The following is a 24,920-nucleotide window of genomic DNA, read 5'->3' as shown; positions in this document are numbered from 1 at the left end:
CTTGACCAGAACTCACATCCCAGTCAACTAATAACCCAATTTCTTACGCAGGTGTTCAGCAATGAGGATTGAACTTATGTTTGTTCAGAGTCATACAGTAAATTTGTTTGACACTACCACCCCACATAAATACATTAAGACCGATTTGTGTTAAATTCTCCCTAATTGGCCTCTTTGAGTTTCCAAAATTCTCTGTCTGTTGTGCTGGAATCCACCTCTTCAAGTATGGAGAATAATCTGGCAAACATGGAGTCCTACACTGTTGCCCATCTCAAAGAGTTCTGTAAAGAGATGGCAATTCCAACCAAGAGCACCACCAGGAAGGTAGAATTGCTAAAGGTGTTGATGTCAAAGCCCAGCTCACCTGAGTCCTTGTTCAGTTCTGATGGAGGTTGAAGACAATCCGACCCCATCCTGAAACTGCTTGTTCCAGCACACTAGTTTTTTAAAACAGTGCACTAAGAACAGAAGCTCAAGGGAAGGGGGGAAGTGGATAAAATAAAATAAAGAGACAACAGCGTTCTTGCGTTTCCACTGTTGAAGTGCTGCACAAATCTGCGGCCCTCTCTGACTTCGGTACAAAATGGTGCCTAATGAAACATAAACAAAGAACAGATAAGTACATCCTATTCCTAACTGGGTTCCTGACTATCCCTTTATTTATTAGAAATTTTCTTCTAAAAGTACCTCTTGGATCCTGGTCTCTAGTTTCCAGGTTTGGAATGTGTTACTGCTCTGGGATGTGCTTTCTATTACACTAAAGCTTCTAAAACATTAAACAAACACCGTTATCAGAATTATCAATATCAAACATTCAACTTAATATAACTAAAGCCTAAATTGCCAATAGCAGACTCACTTTTCCCATATTTCCAGAATCTTTTATAAAACAAATACTGTACTTTTACGTCAAAATACAGCATGTAATTTGTGCAAGTCCTTGATTTACTGTTTGCCTTGCTGTTAATGGTTTCCACGGTTCGATTCTTAGAAGTTCCATAAAAAAATGTTTGCTTCACAAAGTTCCGCAAAGTATTGTTGTAACAAAGAGTTTGAATCACAATGTTCGTGGAAGGTATCTTGTTTCAAATTGTCTATACACGAATCCAGAAATTGTTGTCAAAGTTCTTTCAGGTAATAAAAGTTTTGCACTTACTTGTTGCAGGCAAGAGATACTGATCAGTCTAACCTTGTCTTCTTTCTCTTTTGCAGGTTGCTTGTAGGAGAGAGGCTGAGGCAAGGAGGAACCGGAAACCGGAAGAAGGAAGAGCCAGCAGCTGCGCCCATTGAAGCCAATGAAAGTCTGTAGAGAGCAGGAGTGCCAGCGCCGAGGGATCTGTCCTCAGGTAAGCGGGAGGTAGACGAGCACAAGCACTGGGCGAGGCTCGAGGGCTGCCTTTTATAGACAGGGCTGGGTGTGGTCCTCACATGCTGCACATGTTCTTGAAAGGTGTGCAGAGCTGGGTGTGGTTTGAAGAGCTGGGTGTGGTCCTCACATGCTGCACATGTTCTTGAAAGGTGTGCAGAGTTTCAGTTATTATGCAAATGAGTTAAATTAACACATGGCCTAGAGAGGGGTGTTTTAAAGAAGCCTTGGTAAAAGCAAGGCCCAATGTGTAAACAAAACAGCACATTAAACAACATACACAGAAGCCTGGGGGGGGGGAAGGTGAGATAACAAGAAAGGCTTTCAATAGTAAGTTTAAAAGGGAGCTATTACAGAACCCACTAGTGCAGTGAGAGGGGACATGCTCTTTGCTGTGCACAAACCCTAACAGTTGCCCCCCTCAAAGGCCCTCCTACAGGATGGGGTTTTCCTGGATTTTTTAAATAAAACCATCTAATCAGCTGTGGGGCATGTACATATGATGCTGGTTCCCATGAATTCTCAGATTCATCATATCCTTTCCATTCTACTAAATAAAACAGACGTCCACTAATTCTTTTTGAGTCTTTTATGCTTTTCACTTGTACTTGAATAAATGTTTCCTGGCTTTGTCTTGTATGTCACCTAACCTTGTTAGTCTATCCGTTACTGTAGGTAACAGAGAATCTTCTAACAAAATGGGTATAGCTCTTGGATGATACCCCTGCAAGGAAATAGAATGGTGAGCAAAGTAGAGCTGAATGCTCAGTATTATATAAACAAACTCGCTACAGGGAGAGCTTCCAACCATTCCCTAGAATAATCAGACAATAAACAACGTAGCGTTTGAAGTAAGGTTTGGTTCAGTCTGTCCATCTGTCTCTGGGTGGAAAGCAGTGGATAATGCCACATCTATTTTCAGTTTTTTACATAATTTTTTCCAAAATTTAGAGCTGAACTGGCTCCCTCGGTCTGACACCACTTTGCTTGGCAAACCATGTAAACGCACAATTTCCCTTATAAAAATATCGGCAAATTCTGCCGCCGTGGGTAATTTCCGTAATGGTACAAAATGTGCCATTTTAGATAAAAAATCCACTATAACCAACACTGTTGTGAAAGATTTTACAGGTGGTAAACCTACAATAAAGTCTACGCTCACAGTGTGCCAAGGTTGCTTGGGTGTTGCATTGGTATTAACAAACCGTCAGGGGCCTTATGAGAAGATTTATGTCTTGCACAAATGGGACAGGTAGTGACAAATTGCTTAATGTCCTTTCTTATAGTGTCCCACCAAAAGTGTTTTTGTACAATTTTCCAGGGTTTTTACCCAACCAGGATGACCTGCCAACGGTGAGGCGTGATGCCAAATTATCACCTGTGTTTGTAATTCAGAGGTGGGCACTAACAGCATGTTGTCGTGATACAATAAACCTCGTTGTATTGTGTTATGGGAATCTTTTAACCAATCCTGAGGTGCTATTTGCATGTGTGCATTATATAGATCTGTGATGAAATCCTTCTGTTGTACTGGTGCCAAAACTTTTGGGAGGAATAATGGGTTCTCCTATTTTATCTTGTTTCATGTCTGAAGTATGTTCGTATCTAGATAACACATCAGATTGAATTTGTTGTGCACCTGGTCTATAGGTTATTACAAAGTCCAAATGTGCTAAAAAAAATTACCAGCGCATCTGACGTGGTGTTAGTGCTTTAAGTGATCCAAAAAAACTGTAGGTTCCTATGGTCAGAAAAGATTGTAACTGGGTACTTTGCTCCCATTAAATGGTGCCTCCATTCTGAAAAGGCTACTTTGATAGCTAGTAGTTCCCTTTCAGCCACAGTGTAATTTTGCTCAGCTGGTAATAACTTTTTGGAATAGAAGGCTATAGGATGTAACTGGCCATCTACTGCATCTCGTTGAGAGAGAACTCCTCCTAAAGCTACTTGTGAAGCATCCGCTTCAACAAAAAAAGGCAAGTCAGGATCAGGATGATTCAGATTGGGGCTGAAGTGAACTTTTGTTTTAGGAGTGAAAGGCGTGTGCCGCCTCATCAGTACAAAGAAATCGTTGCCGTTTCCGCAACAAGGTAGTTATTGGGGCTGCAATGTCTGCGAAATGTGCAATAAACCTCCTATAAAAATTGGCGAAACCCAGAAATTTCTGAATATCTTTTACAGAGGATGGTTCTGGCCAATCAGCAATAGCACTGATTTTCTTTACATCCATAGTTATTCCTTGAGGTGACAGGCAGTATCCTAAAAAGTCCACCTTGCTGACATTAAAAGTACACTTTTCTAACTTAGCAAAAAGATGATTTTCTTTTAACTTTGATAATACTGCACGAACATGTTGGGTATGTTCTTCTGAGTGTAATATTTAGAAATACGTACATAAATAAATGAACAGTATGTACAATATATACAATATATTCAAAATGAGGGACAATGTCCACACAAAAAGAGTCCGTGGCCCACTGGGCCATAACACATAGGCCAAGCCCACACTTGACTTCTGCCTCAAACGGAGAGAACACTGCAGGTGCATCAAGTCGAAAACACACAGGCACCTCAGGGGGACGGGGGAAAGGGGGGCACCTCAGCCGGAAGATGGTAGTATGCCACTGCTCCTGGAGGGGGCTCCATGCCCACTGCTTGGTCCTGGGGAGTGCAAAGCCACAGTCTCTCAAGTGGGTGGTTTGCCCACTGCTTGGTCCTGGGAAGTGCAAAGCCACAGTCTCTCAAGTGGGTGGTTTGCCCCACTGCTTGGTCCTGGGGAGTGCAAAGCCACAGTCTCTCAAGTTGGTGGTTTGCCCACTGCTTGTTCATGGGGAGTGCAAAGCCACAGTCTCTCAAGTGGGTGGTTTGCCCACTGCTTGGTCCTGGGAGTGCAAGGCCACAGTCTCTCAAGTGGGTGGTTTGCCCACTGCTTGGTCCTGGGGAGTGCAAAGCCACAGTCTCTCAAGTGGGTGGCTCCTCCACTGGTTCTGGAGGGGGACTTGTGCCCAGTGTGCTTCATCCTGTTTCCGGTTCCTCCTTGCTTCAGCCTGTCTCCTATGAGTAACCTGCAAAAGAGAAAGAAGACAAGGTTAGACTGATCAGTATCTCTTGCCAGCAACAAGTAAGTGCAAAACTTTTTACTACCTGAAAGAACTTTGACAACAATTTCTGGATTCGTGTATAGACAATTCGAAACGAAATACCTTCCACGAACATTGTGATTCAAACTCTTTGTTACAAGAATATTTTGCAGAACTTTGTGAAGCAAACATTGTTTTTTCTCATGGAACTTTTAAGAATCGAACAGTGGAAACCATTAACAGCAAGGCAAACAGTAAATCAAGGACTTGCACAAATTACATGCTGTATTTTGATGTAAAAGTACAGTATTTGTTTTATAAAAGATTCTGGAAATATGGGAAAAGTGAGTCTGCTATTGGGAATTTAGGCTTTAGTTATATGATGATGAATGTTTGATATTGGTAATTCTGATAACGGTATTTGTTTAATGTTTTAGAAGCTTTACAGTAATAGAAAACACATCCCATTGCAGTAACACATTCCAAACCTGGAAACTAGAGACCAGGATCCAAGAGGTACTTTTAGAAGAGAATTTCTAATAAATAAAGGGATAGTCAGGAACCCATTTAGGAATAGGTTGCACTTATCTGTTCTTTGTTTATGTTTCATTAGGCACCAGTTTCTACAGAAGTCAGAAAGGGCCGCAGATTTGTGCAGCACTTCACCAGTGGAAACGCAAGAACGGTGTTGTCTCTCTTTTTTATTTTATCCACACCCCCCTTCCCTTGAGCTTCTGTTCTTAGTGCACTGTTTTAAAAACTAGTGTGCTGGAACAAGCAGTTTCAGGGTGGGGTCGGATTGTCTTCAACCTCCATCAGAACTGAACAAGAACTCAGGTGAGCTGGGCTTTGACAGAAGCACAAGCCTTAAAAAATTTCAGTTCTGGTGGACGATGAATACCGGGGAAGAAATAGAGGGCATTGACGTCACGGATATGGCGCAGGCCCTAAATGAGGACTTGGCTCATAATGAATCAGTGTCTGGCATCTTGCAACATATGCAAGAGGAAATAGAGAGATTAAAGATGGAGAATACCTCTTTAAAACAGGATTTAAGCAGGTATAAATTTAGGGGATCTCAGTGGAACACAGCTTCTACGCCTTTGTTTAAAACCTCCTCAGAGACAGGGGCGCCATCAAAACATATAACTTTGCCTTCCCCAGTTGAGGTTACTGTTAATGTTCCTAATGTTGTGCCCTTAGCAGCACCTGAACGTTTTCATGGAGATAGTAACAAATTCCATGTTTTTATCAATCAATGTCAATTACACTTCATTTGTAAGCCACAACAGTTCCCTACTGATGATACGAAAGTGGCATTCGTCTTGTCTTATTTGGGTGGCACAGCAGCCAATTGGTCAATTCCTTTCGTGGATAGAGATGATCCCATCCTCCATAATTGGAATCAATTTAAACGTACCATGACCAGCCTTTTTGCAAAACACACTTTCATGCAGGCAAGTGATAATGAGCTTTTAAATCTTAAACAAGGTAATAAGGATTTATTGACCTATCTCACTAGTTTTAATCGTTTACTCACCGAGACACAGTGGCCAGAAGAAAAGCGTGTCTCCCTTTTTTATAAAGGTTTGAGAGACGAGTTAAGACGCGCTGGCTCATATCGTTGATTTGCCAAAAGACTATTCGGACTTTGTAGATTTAGTTGTGAAATTAGAACATAGACTAGGAGAAAGAAAGGGAGATAAATACAAACTGGAATCACGGTTAACTTTTATTAGACACGAGAAGAAAGACACAGATAATAAACTCCCTGAACCAGAGCCTATGCAAATAGGGACACTCAGAGGTCCACTCACATCAGAGGAAAAAGAAAGAAGGAGAAAATTTCAATTATGTTTATATTGTGGCAGGGCAGGTCACTTTGCCAGAGAATGTCCAGTAAAGCCTAAAACTCCACGAAAGGGTGCTGTTTCCTCCACCTCCTCAACTGAATCGGGAAACGATTAAGCTCGACAAGGGGAGAGTTTACTTGTTCGAGAAAACATCTTAATCAAACCTCTAATGCTGCAGCCTTCAGGGTACCGCACATACCTAGACATTTCATAATTCAGGTCGTTTTAATTGTTACTACCCAAGTGAGGCATTCTCTCCCTGTCCTACTGGACTCAGGCGCGACAGGAAATTTTGTGGATAATAAGTTAGCTGAAATCTTAGGACTTCCTATGTGCCTAAAGCCTTGTCCAGAAGCAGTATGTGCAGTGGATGGGTCAGAATTGACCTCTGGATTAATCACAAAACAAACAAGTCCACTTGTTATGGTCTGTCAGAACGGGCACACAGAGGTGATTAGCTTTGATCTGATAGATACTCCTAATTTTGGTTTGATTCTCGGGGTACCCTGGTTAAAAACTCATAACCCAAAAATCGATTGGGTGAATAGAAATGTTACTTTGGATTCCTCTTTCTGTAGAACCAATTGCTATCAAGAAGCAGGTACAGAACAGAGCACAGTATTACACTGTGCTAGTGTTATACAAGATGAACCAAGTCTCCCTCCTGAATATTCTGACTTTAAAGACGTCTTTGATCCAGTAAAGGCTAGTGTGCTGCCCCCACATAGGTCTTATGACTGTCGTATAGATCTTATCCCAGGGGCCCCTTTACCTAATAACAGAGTATATGCTTTGACTGACGAAGAAACCAAATACTTAAGAACCTACCTAGATGACCTACTACAGTCTGGGTTCATCCGTCATTCCACATCTCCGGTGTCATCTCCACTCTTTTTTATCCCAAAGCCGGATAAATCCCTGCGCGCGTGTATCGATTATAGAGGACTAAATAAGGCTACAATAAAGAATAAATATCCTCTTCCTCTAATACCTGTGTTGTTGGATCAATTAAGACATTCTACTGTATACACTAAACTAGATCTGCGGGGAGCTTACCACCTGGTCCGAGTAAAAGAGGGGGATGAGTGGAAGACAGCTTTCAAGACAAAGTTTGGTTTATTTGAGTACACAGTAATGCCCTTTGGGTTATGTAATGCCCCTGCGGCCTTTCAGCTCTTTATAAATGAGGTCCTACACGAATTCCTGGACGTTTGTGTCATAGTATACATAGACGACATCCTCATTTACTCTAAGAACTCAGAAGAACATACCCAACATGTTCGTGCAGTATTATCAAAGTTAAAAGAAAATCATCTTTTTGCTAAGTTAGAAAAGTGTACTTTTAATGTCAACAAGGTGGACTTTTTAGGATACTGCCTGTCACCTCAAGGAATAACTATGGATGTAAAGAAAATCAGTGCTATTGCTGATTGGCCAGAACCATCCTCTGTAAAAGATATTCAGAAATTTCTGGGTTTCGCCAATTTTTATAGGAGGTTTATTGCACATTTTGCAGACATTGCGGCCCCAATAACTACCTTGTTGCGGAAAGGGCAACGATTTCTTTGCACTGATGAGGCGGCACACGCCTTTCAACTCCTAAAACAAAAGTTCACTTCAGCCCCAATTCTGAAACATCCTGATCCTGACTTGCCCTTTTTTGTTGAAGCGGATGCTTCACAAGTAGCTTTAGGAGGAGTTCTCTCTCAACGAGATGCAGTAGATGGCCAGTTACATCCTATAGCCTTCTATTCCAAAAAGTTATTGCCAGCTGAACAAAATTACACTGTGGCTGAAAGGGAACTACTAGCTATCAAAGTAGCCTTTTCAGAATGGAGGCACCATTTAATGGGAGCCAAGTACCCAGTTACAATCTTTTCTGACCATAAGAACCTACAGTATTTTGGATCACTTAAAGCACTAACACCACGTCAGATGCGCTGGTTAATTATTTTTAGCACATTTCACTTTGTTATAACCTATAGAACAGGTGCACAACAAATTCAATCTGATGTGTTATCTAGATACGGACATACCTCAGACATGAAACAAGATAAAATAGGAGAACCCATTATTCCTCCCCAAAAGTTGTTGGCACCAGTACAACAGAAGGATTTCATCACAGATCTATATAATGCACACATGCAAATAGCACCTCAGGATTGGTTAAAGGATTCCCATAACACAATACAACGAGGTTTATTGTATCACGACAACATGCTGTTAGTGCCCACCTCTGAATTACAAACACAGGTGATAATTTGGCATCACGCCTCACCGTTGGCAGGTCATCCTGGTTGGGTAAAAACCCTGGAAAATGTGCAAAAACACTTTTGTTGGGACACTATAAGAAAGGACATTAAGCAATTTGTCACTACCTGTCCAATTTGTGCAAGACATAAATCTTCTCATAAGGCTCCTGACGGCTTGTTAATACCAATGCCAACACCCAAACAACCTTGGCACACTGTGAGCGTAGACTTTATTGTAGGTTTACCACCTGTAAAATCCTTCACAACAGTGTTGGTTATAGTGGATTTTTTATCTAAAATGGCACATTTTGTACCATTACGGAAATTACCCACGGCGGCAGAATTTGCCGATATTTTTATAAGGGAAATTGTGCGTTTACATGGTTTGCCAAGCAAAGTGGTGTCAGACCGAGGGAGCCAGTTCAACTCCAGATTTTGGAAAAAATTATGTGAAAAACTGAAAATAGATGTGGCCTTATCCACTACTTTCCACCCAGAGACAGATGGACAGACTGAACGACTGAACCAAACCTTACTTCAAACGCTACGTTGTTTATTGGCTGATTATTCTAGTGAATGGTTGGAAGCTCTCCCTGTAGCAGAGTTTGTTTATAATAATACTGAGCATTCAGCTCTACTTTGCTCACCATTCTATTTCTTGCAGGGGTATCATCCAAGAGCTATACCCATTTTGTTAGAAGATTCCCTGTTGCCTACAGTAACGGACAGACTAACGAGGTTAGGTGACATACAAGACAAAGCCAGGAAACATTTATCAAAGTACAAGGAAAGCATGAAAAGACAAGCAGACAAACACAGGTCTGAGGCCCCAATGTATAAAATTGGTGACAAGGTATGGCTCTCCACAAAGAACCTAAACATAGAGGGATCCCGAAAGCTGCAACCACGTTTCATTGGACCCTTTAGTATAACTGCCATAGTAAACCCGGTAACAGTAAAATTAGATTTACCAAAAGAATATCCAGTACATACTACATTCCATGTGTCCTTGCTTAAGCCGTACAACTCAAAAACCCGACCTGAACCACCACCTCCACCCATACCAATTAAGGGAAATCTGGAATATGAAGTGAAAAGCATAAAAGACTAAAAAAGAATTAGTGGACGTCTGTTTTATTTAGTAGAATGGAAAGGATATGATGAATCTGAGAATTCATGGGAACCAGCATCATATGTACATGCCCCACAGCTGATTAGACGGTTTTATTTAAAAAATCCAGGAAAACCCCGTCCTGTAGGAGGGCCTTTGAGGGGGGCAACTGTTAGGGTTTGTACACAGCAAAGAGCATGTCCCCTCTCACTGCACTAGTGGGTTTTGTAATAGCTCCCTTTTAAACTTACTATTGAAAGCCTTTCTTGTTATCTCACCTTCCCCCCCCCCTTGGCTTCTGTGTATGTTGTTTAATGTGCTGTTTTGTTTACACATTGGGCCTTGCTTTTACCAAGGCTTCTTTAAAACACTCCTCCCTAGGCCATGTGTTAATCCAACTCATTTGCATAATAACTGAAACTCTGCACACCTTTCAAGAACATGTGCAGCATGTGAGGACCACACCCAGCTCTTCAAACCACACCCAGCTCTGCACACCTTCCAAGAACATGTGCAGCATGTGAGGACCACACCCAGCCCTTCAAACCACACCCAGCCCTGTCTATAAGAGGCATCCCCCGAGCCTCACCCAGTGCTTGTGCTCGTCTACCTCCCGCTTACCTGAGAACAGATCCCTCGACGCTGGCACTCCTGCTCTTTACAGACTTTCATTGACTTCAATGGGCGCAGCTTCTGGCTCTTCCTTCTTCCGGTTTCCGGTTCCTCCTTGCTTCAGCCTCTCTCCTATGAGTAACCTGCAAAAGAGAAAGAAGACAAGGTTAGATTGATCAGTATCTCTTGCCAGCAACAAGTAAGTGCAAAACTTTTTACTACCTGAAAGAACTTTGACAACAATTTCTGGATTCGTGTATAGACAATTCGAAACGAAATACCTTCCACGAACATTGTGATTCAAACTCTTTGTTACAAGAATATTTTGCAAAACTTTGTGAAGCAAACATTGTTTTTTCTCATGGAACTTTTAAGAATCGAACAGTGGAAACCATTAACAGCAAGGCAAACAGTAAATCAAGGACTTGCACAAATTACATGCTGTATTTTGATGTAAAAGTACAGTATTTGTTTTATAAAAGATTCTGGAAATATGGGAAAAGTGAGTCTGCTTCACAAAGTTCCGCAAAGTATTGTTGTTGTAACAAAGAGTTTGAATCACAATGTTCGTGGAAGGTATCTTGTTTCAAATTGTCTATACACAAATCCAGAAATTGTTGTCAAAGTTCTTTCAGGTAATAAAAGTTTTGCACTTACTTGTTGCTGGCAAGAGATACTGATCAGTCTAACCTTGTCTTCTTTCTCTTTTGCAGGTTGCTTGTAGGAGAGAGGCTGAGGCAAGGAGGAACTGGAAACCGGAAGAAGGAAGAGCCAGTAGCTGCGCCCATTGAAGCCAATGAAAGTCTGTAGAGAGCAGGAGTGCCAGCGCCGAGGGATCTGTCCTCAGGTAAGCGGGAGGTAGACGAGCACAAGCACTGGGCGAGGCTCGAGGGCTGCCTTTTATAGACAGGGCTGGGTGTGGTCCTCACATGCTGCACATGTTCTTGAAAGGTGTGCAGAGCTGGGTGTGGTTTGAAGAGCTGGGTGTGGTCCTCACATGCTGCACATGTTCTTGAAAGGTGTGCAGAGTTTCAGTTATTATGCAAATGAGTTAAATTAACACATGGCCTAGAGAGGAGTGTTTTAAAGAAGCCTTGGTAAAAGCAAGGCCCAATGTGTAAACAAAACAGCACATTAAACAACATACACAGAAGCCTAGGGGGGGGGGGGGAGGTGAGATAACAAGAAAGGCTTTCAATAGTAAGTTTAAAAGGGAGCTATTACAGAACCCACTAGTGCAGTGAGAGGGGACATGCTCTTTGCTGTGCACAAACCCTAACAGTTGAGGGCCTGGGTGGAAGTCCACCAGTCACTTGCTACAGCAACTGACGTAGATGAGGAGATGGACAATCAAAGAGAAGATTTGGACCTTAGTCCTGGGGGCCATCAGCCTGCTGAAAGTGGATGACTTTTCCACCAAATCTAGAGCTTCAGGACAGGGCAGGTAGCAGTGTATCATCCTGGGCCCTGTCCCCAGAGGAGCAGGCAGTGAGGAGGGAGGAGAGAATTCAAGCTGGAAATGGCCAGACTCTGGATGGAAGAGAAGAAACTGGCCATGGAGGCAGAACAAAAGTAGATTGAGGCTTAGAGGGCATTAGAGGAGAAAACATTATTACTGGCTCATGAATTTACTTTAAAAGAGCTGGATCTCAGGGCCAGGCAGGCTGATTCCAGCAGTGATAGTGGCATCATACCTACAGTGTCAGGAGGAGACAAGCAGGTCCACACACCCAAAGATCTATGTGGTAGTGGATTGCATAGACAAATGGCTTGCCACATATGAGGCAGCTCTAATGGTGCACAGGAATCCAGAAGAACACTGGCGGGGGTGCTTGGGGAAACACATGCCTCCATTGGGAGGATCACACTGCTTATACTAGGAGTGGAGGACCAAACAAGATATGCCCCCATGAAAGACATCACTTGTTGTCCATGGTGGTACTGTATGCCTCCTGGGATGCACCTGTGATCAATTTAAGGTTAGCTGCTGCACAGATTGGGTCTACAGGTGAGGAGAAGTGTTTCCCATGTGTCACTTCAGTGGCTCCAGAGAGTGTATACAGAGGAAGTCACCTGAATTCAGATAAGAGTAAAACTGACAAGTACCCCTGTAGTAGGGAGCCATTGTCCATGTTCTATCACCTATGCAGAAAAGTCCATCAAGGTGTTAATTAGTCTACCCTGGCTTTAGGCTGGAGGGGCTCATGTTGGACATGGCCCGTCGTGCAGGGTTAGCCCTAACTTTTGTGCCTTCCTTCTCCTGTTTTTTGCTGAATTCATTTTTCCTGTGGATGTTACCACTACAAATCAGTGCTAAAGTGCTTGTGCTCTCTCCTCTAAACATGGTAACATTGGCTTATACCCAATTGGGATATTTAATTTACATGTAAATCCCTAATAAAGTGGGTATATATTTGCCCAGGGCCTGCAAATTAAATGCTACTAGTTTGTCTACAACATTGTGCCACCCACTGAAGTAGCAGTATAACAATGTTTTCTATCTACATTGTAGAGCCTGTGTGTGCAGTTTTAAACTTCCATTTTGCCCTGGCAAAATAAACCTTCTGCCAGGTTCAAACCTTCTTTTTTAATACATTTAACTCACCCCTAAGGAAGGCCCAGTACAAAACAGAGAACAGGGTGCACTGTTTTAAAAAGTTTTAAAAAGTAGGCCTTCCTCCTATTTTTTGGTGAATTTGTCTTTGCTGGCCTTGGGACTTTGTGAACTTTACCTCTGCAAAAGTGCTTATGCTCTTGCCTCTAAACATGGTAACATTAGCTTATACCAAACTGGCATATTAAATGTAATTATATGTCCCTAGTAAAGTGGCAACTACATGTGTACAGGGCCTGTAAATTAAATGCTACTAGTGAGTCTGCAGCATTGGTTGTGCCACCCACATCAGTAGTCCTTTAACCATATCTCGGGCCTGCTTTTACAGAGTTTTAAACTGCAATCCCAACCTGGCAAAATAAGGTCCACAGATAAGCCTTTTGCCACGCCCAAACCATCCTTTTTAATACATGTAAGTCACCCCCTAGGAATGGCCCAGAACAGCCTGGATGGCAGGGTGCAAGGTATTTAAAAAGTAGGATATGTACTTTTACGTTTTACATGTCCTGGGGGGTATGGTTAAGGTGGCAGGCCTGGTAGCCGTATATCTGTGAGTCTGGCCCGGACCTTAAAAATCCTTACTCATCCCGGGGGTTTGACTCGGAGGTGCCAGCTGGTGAACTAGGGGCCCGCACCGATCTGTGGTAGCTGGGTGCCCAAAACATTGGCCCAGCTAAGACATGCAATGGCCCTTGGCGGCCCAGGGACACAGCGAGATGCCAGACGGCGAGGCTGCATCAGATTTGGGCTGTGCAGGTGATGGTGGTGTTGTGACAGTGGCTGCCGGATGGGGCAGCCAGTGGGGAGCACAACAATCCCTGGTGCCTGGCGTAGACCCAAGGCAAGGAGCCTCTCCTGCTCCTGGAGGGCATCAGCTGACAGGTAGGCCTAACAGAGACAAACGTGCACTCAGGTGTCAATAACAACCTCTCACACAGCCCGCCTCCTCCTACTTGGCCCTATAGGGTGCTGGGTGACTGGGAACCTTGGGCCCATAGGTAGGAGCGGGCTCTATGATTAGCAAACAGCAAGAGGCTCAGTGACTCAGCAAGAAAATGCTGTGGAGGCCTGCGGCCCTGCTGCCCCAAGGTAAGGTAAGGGGGCTTGCCTCTGACAGCTTGACACCCTGTACTGAATGTGTCCCAGCATGCGATGACTAGTGCTCTGTGAGCCTCACCTTTTGAGTTTGGAGGAGGCACTATGAAGTATGAATAGAGGGGCCTTGGTGAAGCAGCTGGTATTTGGGCCCCTACTGAGCTGTGAACTGTGGAATTGGGACTATCCAGGTTAGAGTTGGCTGGAGGGCCTGATAGCTATTGTACCCATTGTAGGCAGAATGCTGAAGTCCAAATCACCTAAAACCTCTCCCCCTGTTCTAAGCGAGGCGGCAGACCCTTCTATCCATCTCGAGCACAGACCTGGCATGCTGGGCCATCTTGAAGCGACTCTGCACAGTCATTCTGCCCAATTTGAGAAAATATTACATGCCGTCTTGGACACTAAAAACACACTGGAAAGCAAGATTGATGCCGTTTTGTTAGATGTCATCTTCTGAGTAGACAATAGAAAATTGGTTGACAGTGTGGATGATGCTGAATTCTTCGTTCCATGATGAGACCCACACTTCAGGAATTCCAGTCCCAGTTAAAGGAAATGAAGGTCGAGGTAGCCACTCAGCACAGGAGGGTGGAGGATGCAGAGAGCCATTCAAGATGTAACAATGTTCATTTCGTAGGTTTCCTAGAATGCTCAGAGGGCCCAAGCATGGAGCAGTTCCTGGAAGAATGGTTGATGACCATGGTACTAATGGGTAAGGAACCTAAGTTTTTCACAGTTGAGAGAGCACATCGCTTACCCAGCAGGCCACTTCCACCAGGGGCTCAGGCTCTGCCAGTTATTGCAAAGTTGCTTAATTATAGAGACATAAACTTCATCCTACAGCTGTTTTTCATGAAATACCCTTAGCAATTTGATGAAAGTACCATCTCAGCCGCCCAGATTTTACCATGCAGGTACAAGACACTTGCAACTCCTATGCTACTTTCAAGCAGCATCTTCGAGAACTGGGTGGAGATATGCCCTCCTTTTCCCTGCCTAGCTGAAGGTGGTGGATAGTGATACTATTTACTTCCTCTCAACCCCTAATTCACTTCCTCTCAACCCCTATTGACACCTGGACTTTGTTGCATGCCAAGGGACTAGCGAGGCCCACAGCAGAAGACCAGGAGGTCGGTGAGTGGCTGACACCCCGGCGCCAGAGGCAGGCAGGGACTAAAAGTTGCCCCGCCACAACAAAAGTGACTAGGGAGCGGGCACAGGTGGTAAACGTAACGCTACTCAATCGCTAGATCACTATGGAAGACCTGAGTTTGGACCGCACATCAGACACTGGGCAGACACAACTGTCTCTTGGCTTCTGCCAGGGAAGAGGTCTGGGAGCCAGGGCTGAGCCCAAGGTCGGCAGATAAACTGTTCTGAGGGTATGGTCCTGGCCATCACCCAGCGGTGTGATCCCGGGATTGCCAATGAGTGTCCCCCTGATGATTCCCAGGGGAGAAGTTGTACTAATGGGATACTTTTAAGGGTCCGTGCGCCTGTAAAGCCTGTATTTCGCCTGGACATGCTCCCAATAATCACCGAATAGGACATGTTCTTTTTTTGTCTTGTAATAGTTGTTGGTTATTTATTGATTGGTTTTAGCTGTGTACTAGCCAGGGGTGTGGGGTTAGACACAATGGGGATCATTATGACCCCGGTGGTAAAAACCGCCTACCGCTGCGGCGACGGCCGCCAAACGACTGTTGCTGCAGCTACCAGTCATCCGCCGGATTATGACTACAGCCGGATTTCCACCAGAAGGATGGTGGAAATCCGTCTGCGGCCATGCAGGCGGATGGCGATAAGGTGGCGCTGCTGCCACTAGCAATGCCATGCCAGTAGACCGCTACCGGCTGTATTATGAGAATAATACGGCCTGGCGGTGTTCTGCTGGCAGACGCTGCTGCTGGCAGCAGCGCCCTGTCATGTCTCTTGCTGGAGGACCCCCTGACTACAGGTATGTCGGGTGCTCCGACAGGGGAGGGGGGTGGAGGGTGTTGTGTGTGTGGGTGGGGGCATGTGTGTATGTCTGTGTGTGCATGAATGTGGGTGTGTGTTGCGTTTTGTATGTGTGTGCATGTTTGGGGGTGTGAGTGCTGAAGCCAAACCGCCAATGTCATAATATGGAGGAAAGTACAACCAGCCTTTTGGCAGTACTTTCCTCCATATTTCCGCTGACCGCTGGGGTCATAATGAGGGCCAATGTTTCCTGTTTTTTCATTTTGCTCAAGTGGAATCTAATATATAGTTTATGTGGCCGAACACTAACATGCATGAGACATTCACTTGCCATGGGGGCGCTTAGGCGGCCTGCTCCTTCCTTTGGGGTTGGTCTGTTATGCTGTGGGGAGTTGAACTAGTTACGGCAGACATACCTGATGGACACACCTACTATCAACACTATCCCACACTATAACCTGATGACGTGGAATGTGAGGGGAATAGCCACTCCTGCCAAGAGATATTGGATCTATGCTCACCTCAAACGCCATCATGCGCATATTGCCTTTTTGCAAAAGATGCATCTAACCACGGGTGAGCTACAGAAATTGAATGGGAAATGGAAGGGGCAGAATATGTGTCTCAATGTCCTTCATGTTTGCTTGTGGGGTGCAGCTCTGATTTGCTCTGGGGTTTCCATTTGTGGAGGAAACGCACCAAACTGATACAGAGGGCAGATATGTGGTCATGGAGGGGCATCTGGGTGGTTATCCCATTATGTTGATTGTGATTTATGGCCCTTATACTAATCACTCTGCAGTTCTGGGCACCTGAACCCAGCCCTTTATGGGACCCGCACGCCCCCAGTAATTACGGCAAGGATATTTATTGCGTGCCGGATGTTTCCTGAGACCTCTCCCCCCCTCCTTTGAATGGTACCAAGCATATCAGGATGTCACAGTCTTTCAGGACCTGGATGGAGAGTAGGAGAGTATTTGATTTGTGTCATTTGCAGCACCCTGACACGAGGGAGTACTCATTCTGTTCCCCAGTTCATGATCTACACACAAAGGGTGCGTCCTTGCATCCTGACATGGAGGCTGCAGGCTAAGGCACTCCAAGGCCCTCCTTTTAGGAAGACTTGCACAAACCATCAAATATTTTGACCTCTATGCTTATACTAATCTTTCCAGGGCCATGGAATGGGGTGCACACAAGGTGGTGATGCACAGCCAAAGCATTGCTATCACACATGGGTTAGATGGGTCTTACGTGGGGAGGTTATGACTGTAGAATGGGAACCGCGCCGGCTGGAAATCATGGTGGCTCACGAGGAGGCTGGGTTGGATCGACTTCAGCAGCTACGGGAAAGTTATACGGAGCGAGAGATGCGCCTGGGGAAGCATGATTATAGACATTGGCCCTTATTACAACATTGGCGGTAAATCCCGCTTACTGCTGTGCAGAAGACCGCCAACACACCGCTGCGGTGGCGGAATTCCGCTACAGCTATTATGACCCACACCCCAGAATCCGCCACAATCCAGACACCCACACAAGTCCGCCACATCAAAGGTCAGTGATAAACTGGCAATAACAAAACCTCCACCGTCACGCCATCAGGAATATGCCCACACTATCACGACACACGAATCCACGCGGCGGTCTTTCAACCGCGGTATTCCTTTGGCGGTACACACCACACGCTCAAAATACACACACATTTACAAAACACAACCACATTGGACAATTCGAAATAAACACACCTGATACACATACACATACCACTCCCACGCACTCAATACAATATAAAACACACACCCACTTGTAGGGACCCAGATGCAGACTTTTTCCACATGGTATGGTCCTGCCCAATTATTAAAACCTACTGGAGGGCTGTTGCCATGGAGATCTCAACGGCTTTACGGACTGACATTGGGTTGACGCCAATGCTGCTCCTATTGGGGATCATGGGTGACATTGGATTGAGGAGGGCGGAACGGACCTTTCTGGGGGTGGCGTGCTTAGTGGCCAAAAGAGACATAATGACAGACTGGAAAGCTCAAAGCGCTCCAGCTTTGACTAAATGGAGAAGAGGAGTGGATTGGTGTGCTCAACGGGAAAAACTTGTTTACGAGGCCAGAGGGTGCCCAAATAAATATGATAAGGTTTGGGGGAAATGGGAGGCCACTACAATCAACCTCCCTGCACTGCCGACTGGCTCAACACCAGAGAAAACCTAAACGAGCTCCCCTCTCCCCCTCTAATGGGTGGTAGCATGCATGGGATACTTTACAGAGAGATGCATAATCTTCACACACAGTGTACTGTCTGAGACTAGGGATTGACCATTGTTTGGTGCCCGTTGGCACCCAGTTACATGTATGTATTTTGCCATATCTATTGCAAAACCAATAAAAATGTCTTTATCAAAAAAAAAAAAAAAAAACACACACCCACATCACCCACAAACCCCTACAACAAAAATTGAGAAAGAAGCCCAGAGAGAGACACCACCATCAACAACACTAGCATCCACAGGCACACAACACCATCACTCACACAACATCCACGCACCTCAGACAACATACACAAACACATCTCCTCACAAATCACAACCGACACCACACCATGGCACCGCAAAGACACCCCAGGTTCTCTGAGAAGGAGCTCAGGGTCATGGTGGAGAAAATCGTCCGGGTAGAGCCACAGCTATTCGGATCACAGGTGCAGCACACCTCCATAGCTAGGAAGATGGAGCTATGGCGCAGAATCGTAGGCAGGGTCAACACAGTGGGACAGCATCCAAGAACTAGGGATGACATCAGGAAGAGGTACCCCCACCCTCCCCTCACCCTCACCCCATCACTCCAACACCTCACAAATGTCCCACTATCACAACCCACACATCCCAACACCAAGCCCTGCATGCAACACCAAAGCATGGACACACATCACCAAAGCATGTCCACTACAGATACCCACACAGATCCTCAAACCAGTTATCACACAAGGTCCTACACAAGAATGCAAGCATTGGATTATAGGGTCACCCACCCATTGCACACGATGGCACACACAGATGCAATCATCGTGCCTTTACACCACTGCAGGACCCCTACCCAACGTCACCGGACAGGAGGTTCCAGACATGTCCACTCCACCACAGAAGAGTCCCACAGCGATCACTGCAGCTCTGTCCAACTGGATCAAGGTGACCAGCCCGGCCCATCTGGGACCTCCGGACAGTCGGTTCGCGTGACACTGGCACAAGCCACCACAGAGCCTCCCCCCTCAGGAAACACCAGCACAGCACCCACCCACCGGGTCCATCTCTCTGTCCCCAGGACACGTCAAGCAGCAGTGTGTCCACCACTACTGGGAACCCAGGCAAACCCACCAACCCAAGAAAATCAGGGACCTGGGGGCAGTGGCAGTGAATGTGCAGATGGTGTGTTTGGCTGACCAGTACATCTCCCATGTGAATGCCAAGTTTCCTGGCTCAGTGCATGACGCTTACATTCTGAGGAATAGCAGCATCCCTTATGTGATGGGGCAACTCCAGAGGCACTGTGTGTGGCTAATAGGTGAGGACAAGGACCCTATACCCTGTGAATAGTTGTCTGGGTCTGGGGTTGTCCCTAAGGGTTAGTGTGTGTGTAACAGTTGTCCCTCGACATTTGCAGGTGACTCTGGGTACCCCACATGGTTCAGGGGACAGAGGCACAGGAAAACAGGGGAACTGGGAGGACTGCTGTGCGACAGGGGGAGGACAGGCCCAGGGAACCCACTCTCCACGAGGCCCTCTCCAACATCATGGAGGCGTACCATCATTCTCAGGAGACGATGGCAATGGTACTCGCCAAGTTTCAGGAGACCCAGCAGCTGCAGGAGGAACAGTACCTGGGGATCAGGGAGGAACTTAAGTCCATCAACATCACTCTGGTACCATTGTAGGGGTGCTGAAGGACCTTGTGAACACCAGGAGGGACACTGTGGCACAACAAGGGGCCCCTGACACTAGCCTGGATGATGAACAGCCCACCACCTTCACCAGCACTAGTGGACAGGAGGCACCGCCACAGGACCACGACACCAGCACCCCTCCCCCTGCAGATGGAGAACCACCCCACACACGGTCCCAGAGATCCAGGACAAAGACAGTGAACAATGCCAAGACCTCCACCAGGACATAAGACCCTCCTGAATGTCATCCTTCTCTCCCACTTCGTCACCCTGTCCATCCATCAACTGCCCTAGCTCCACTTCCTATGCCCCTTTGGACAATGCACCTCTGAAACAAATAGATTGGACTCTGCCATGGACCATCCTCCACCATCACCCCTGCCCATTTTACAACCCCCTCCATTATTTTGCACTGAAATAAATACCCTTGAATCACAAAACAAGCTGGAGTCAGTCTGTGCTTTCACAAATGTGTATTTACAATAACTATGGAATATAGCAATGTCGATTGTATTGTCAACATACCGATGTAAACAGCTCTAGTCCATGAGGTAATATAGCAGAGGTCACGCAGTGGTAACCACATCTGTGAAATGGAAAGGCAAAGTGACAAGTCAAGGTCCATACACTGGGTGAAAGTGATAGACATAAGATGGGTCTAACAATTGTATGAGAGGTGTGAGGCAGTGACATCTTCTTACCTGTGTCGCACTGGAAGTATTGCTGGATAACGTTGTTTCTGTTGTGGATATCCTCTTCTTCTGCCTCCTCGTCTTCACTGTCCACAGGCTCCACTGCTGCCACAGGACCACCATCTGGACCATCCTCCTGCAGAAAAGGCACCTGTCATCGCAAAGCCAGGTTGTGCAGCATACAGCAGGCCATGATGATCTGGCACACCTTCTTTGGTGAGTAGTAGAGAGAACCACCTATCATATGGAGGCACCGGAATCTGGCCTTCAGGAGGCCAAAGGTCCTTTCGATCACTCTCCTAATTTGCCCATGTGCCTCATTGTAGCGTTCCTCTGCCCTTGTCCTGGGATTTCTCACTGGGGTCATTAGCCATGACAGGTTGGGGTACCCAGAGTCACCTGCAAATGTCGAGGGACAACTGTTAGACACACACTAACCCTTAGGGACAACCCCAGACCCAGACAACTATTCAGAGGGTATAGGGTCCTTGCCCTCACCTATTAGCCACACACGGTGCCTCTGGAGTTGCCCCATCACATAAGGGATGCTGCTATTCCTCAGAAAGTAAGCGTCATGCACTGAGCCAGGAAACTTGGCACTCACATGGGAGATGTACTGGTCAGGCCAAACACATCATCTGCACATTCATTGAATGGTAGCTCTTCCGGTTTCTGTACACCTGTTCACTTCTGCGGGGGGTACCAAGGCCCCATTGTCCCATCAATGGCACCTATGATGTTGGTGATATGTCTCAGGGCATAGAAGTCACCTTTCACTGTAGGCAAATCCTCCACTTGAGGGAAAACGATGTAGCTGCTCATGTGTTTAAGCAGGACAGACAACTTTCTTGACAACACGTTTGAGAACATAGGCTGGGACATCCCTGATGCAGTGGCCACTGTTGTTTGAAAAGACCCACTTGCCAGGAAATGGAGTACTGACAGGACCTGCACTAGAGGGGGGATTCCTGTGGGATGGCTGATTGCTGACATCAGGTCTGGCTCCAACTGGGCACACAGTTCATGGATTGTTGCACGATCAAGTCTGTAGGTGACTATTACGTGTCTCTCTTCCATTGTCGACAGGTCCACCAGCGGTCTGTATACCGGAGGATGGCGCCATCTCACCACCACCTGCCCCAGCGGACGTGCCCTATGGAGGAAAACAGCGAGCAGAGAGTCAGCCAACACTGAGGTATTACTAAATGTGATTAGCAAACATTTGTAAATCCGCTATGTGCCTGTTACTGTGTGTATGCAAGGCCTAGATAGGTGTGACGCAATTAGTATTAATGCCCTGTGGGCCCCTGAAATGGCGGCTGCCTGACCTGTGAGGTGGGACAAGGGGATATGAGGTAACTGCGCTGGCGTTCTACACCGTTGCGGTAGGCGGTCAAAGACCGCAGCGCAATCCTACATTGGTTAACATTGGACCCTATGGGTCCCAGGAGCCAATGACAATGTATGCCGGCGGTGATGGTACACACCCCCGCGTACATGACCGCCATTTTCTGTCTGTTCACTCACTTGATACCTGACCTTCGACAGGAGAGGACCTACACTGCAAGTGCTGCTGTGACCTCAGTCTGGAAGCGATGATGGCCCATGTGTCTGGGGAAAGGGCCCCTGCCTTCACTTCGGAGGAGTTGGAGAAGTTAGTGGATGGGGTCCTCCCCCAGTACATGCTACTCTACGGTCCTCCAGACAAACAGGTGAGTACACAGTGAGCATGCTGCATGGGCAATTCCTGTTTGGAGTGGTGTGGATGGAAGATACATGGGGGGGGACTGAGGCCTGCATGTGTGGACGGTGAGTGCTTGTGCGTCAGGGCAAGGGTGGGAACGTGGGCCAATGACTGTGACGGTCCGGATGGTTAAACTTTTTCCTTTTCCCCTGTACTATTCCTGTAGGTCAGCGCCCACCAGAAGAAGGATATTTGGCATGCCATCGCCAAGGACGTCCGGACCCTGGGGATCCACCATAGACGGAGCACCCACTGCCGTAAAAGATGTGAGGACATTCGCCACTGGAGCAAGAAGACGGCGGAGGCCCAGCTGGGGTTGGCCTCCCAACGTGGGAGGGGTGCCCGTCGCACCATGACCCCCCTGATGTTCCGGATCCTGGCGGTGGCGTATCCGGAGTTTGATGGGCGCTTGAGGGCATCACAGCAGCCACAAGGGGGTGAGTACCTTCACATCCATCTGACTCTGCATGCATTACGAGGTGTCTGGGTGGGGGAGGTGGGCAGTGGGTTATCCTAGGCCAGGGCGAGCTTTGTAGGCAAGGACCCTTTGTGAGGCAGGCTATGTGACACCCCAACCCCACCAGTGGTAAGAGACATCTACACCTAGTCAGGCTCCTGTGACTTCCATATGTGCAGCAATCGGGCATAGGCCTTGTACCCCATGGGCATGTGATTAATCTAGGAACTCTAAGTGCATGGCATAGTGCAGAGGGCTACTGTGTCTGTAGTGTTGGCCAACGGTAGTGGTATTGCATGCACTGAAAATGTATTTCTTCTGTCTTTCCCCCAACTTTTGTGGTCTCCCTGTTCTTGTATGCAATAGCATCATCAGGCGGAGGAGCAGTGGCACTGGAGCAGGAGGGATCTGCATCCCACTTGGCCCTCGAGGGTAGGACAACGGAGTCTGAAGCCACCAGTGGGACAGAGGGCGAGGGGAGCTCCACGGCGGGGACAGGATGTGACATCAGCGACTCCTCCTCTGATGGGAGATCCCTTGCGGTGGTGGGACCCTCTGTGCCCCCGCATCAACAGGTACAGCCGCCACCCCCCCTACCAGCACTGCCCTCCCAGCAGCCGCTCAGCGTGTGTCCCGTGCCCGTTCAGAGCAGCCCCTCAGCGTGTGTCCCGTGGCCGCTCACCCAGGAGGGTGGACATCTCCTTCGCCCCATGCACCTCAGGCCCTGCCCCAGTCAGTCCTGCTGCCCTCAGTGATGAGGCTATTGACCTCCTGAGATCCCTCACTGTTGGGCAATCTACCATTGTGAATGCCATCCAGGGTGTCGAGAGGCATTTGCAACAAACAAATGCATACTGGAAGGACATTCATTCTGGGCAGGCAGCCGACAGAGAGCATTTCGGGCTCTGGCCCCAGCACTGATGGCAGCCAGTGTCCCTGTGTCCAGTCTTCCCCCTCCAACTTCCTCCACTCAGACCCAATCCCCTGTACCTCAGCCTATCCCAAGCACACCATCAGACCAGCATGCATACACCTCATCACACAAGGGTGGCTCTGGCAAACATAAGCACCACACATCCCACAGGCACTTACACAAGCATCATTTCCATGCAGACATACCAACATCCACTGCCTCCACTGTGTACCCCTCCTCCACGTCGTCCTCCTCCCACCTTGTCTCGTCTCCACTCACACCTGCATGCACTACATCTTCAGCCACTACCTCCATCACCAGCACGCCCATCACCACACACTGCTCACGTGCACTCACCACCCCCACTACCATTCACACATCCCCTGTGTCCTCTACCAGTGTGTCTGTGAGCCCTCCTCCCAAAGTACACAAACGCAGGCACACACCCACCCAACAGCCATCCACCTCACAACAGCCTCCAGCCAATGCATCTTCACCCAAATTCAGCAGACGTACACCTCCTACAACCACTACCTCTTCCTCCACTCCCAAACCCACTCCGTCTACCCGTCCCTGTGTGTGTAAAAAAACATTTCCTGGCTAACATTGACCTCTTCCCTACACCTTACTCCCGTCCGTCCCCTAGGACCAGGCTTTCCAGGTCCCAACCCAGCACCTCAGCCACCACATCACTGGGCACAGTGGTCCCAGCAACAGCGGGCTTTTGGAGTGCGCCAAGCATCAGGGCAGCCAGTGTGCCACGGAGCGAGGGCAAGTACATTCCGCCACCTGCAAAAGTAAAAAAGTTGCCCACATTCCGGAGGGAGAAGGAGAAAACACCTGCCACCAAGGGCTCAGAGAAAACAAAAGGGGATAGTGGCAAGACAGCTGCGCCACCATCCAAGGTGGGGAAGGGCCAGAAAATCAAGGGCAGGTCAGGAGAGCGCATGGTGGCACAGACTATGGGACCAGTGTCACACGTTCTGTCCACCTGCACCGCCACATGCACCGCCACCAGCACCGCAGTCCCTGAGCCCGCCACCAGCACTGCAGTCACTGAGCCCGCAAACCAGCATTGCCGCCACTGAGCAAGCCACCAGCACCGCCACCACAGAGCCGGCCACCAGCACTGCCGCCACAGAGTCCGCCACCAGCACTGCCACCACAGAGCCTGCCGCCAGCACCGCTGCCACAGAGTCCGCTGCCAGCACAGATGCCACA

Source organism: Pleurodeles waltl, chromosome 6 (genome assembly GCF_031143425.1).
Source record: "Pleurodeles waltl isolate 20211129_DDA chromosome 6, aPleWal1.hap1.20221129, whole genome shotgun sequence".
NCBI lineage: Eukaryota > Metazoa > Chordata > Amphibia > Caudata > Salamandridae > Pleurodeles > Pleurodeles waltl.
The sequence above is the reverse complement of the archived record's forward strand: the minus strand, read 5'-3'. Positions refer to the sequence as shown.